This window comes from Blastomyces gilchristii (genome assembly GCF_000003855.2).
Source record: "Blastomyces gilchristii SLH14081 genomic scaffold supercont1.3, whole genome shotgun sequence".
NCBI classification, from domain to species: Eukaryota; Fungi; Ascomycota; class Eurotiomycetes; order Onygenales; family Ajellomycetaceae; genus Blastomyces; species Blastomyces gilchristii.
In genome coordinates, this window is record NW_003101680.1 from 2,423,005 (window position 1) to 2,423,494 (window position 490).

Here is a 490-nt window from a genome sequence, read left to right on the forward strand (position 1 = left end):
GAAATTAACTGATGATTTGAATTAATTAAAAATACAGCTTTATTTCACAAAGCTGACTCATAAGATGCAGACAATGATATTATAATATCAGAGTTCATTAATTAATTACACTGAGCTTATCAATCTAGCTTTCTGAATCTATTTAAATAATTAATTCTCTGAGAAAAAGACTAATAAGACTTCTTCTAAGTAATTAATAATAGAATCTAAACAGTACTGTGATAGCTTCAGTACAGAGAAAGTAAAGAAGAATTCTAAGTATTCTGATTCTTTACTTACTATAAAGAAATATTAAAAAAGATTTGATAAAGATCTCTGTTTTAACTGTGACGATGATGATCACTATATCAGTGATTATAAGAAGCTGAAGAAGATACGAAACTGATATGATATCTTGTCAAAGTTAACTTCTCTTCTGACAATGTATTTCTTAAAAGATAACGTCGAGCTCGCATGTCTGAATTGATAATTCTCGCGTCTCTGAGTCATG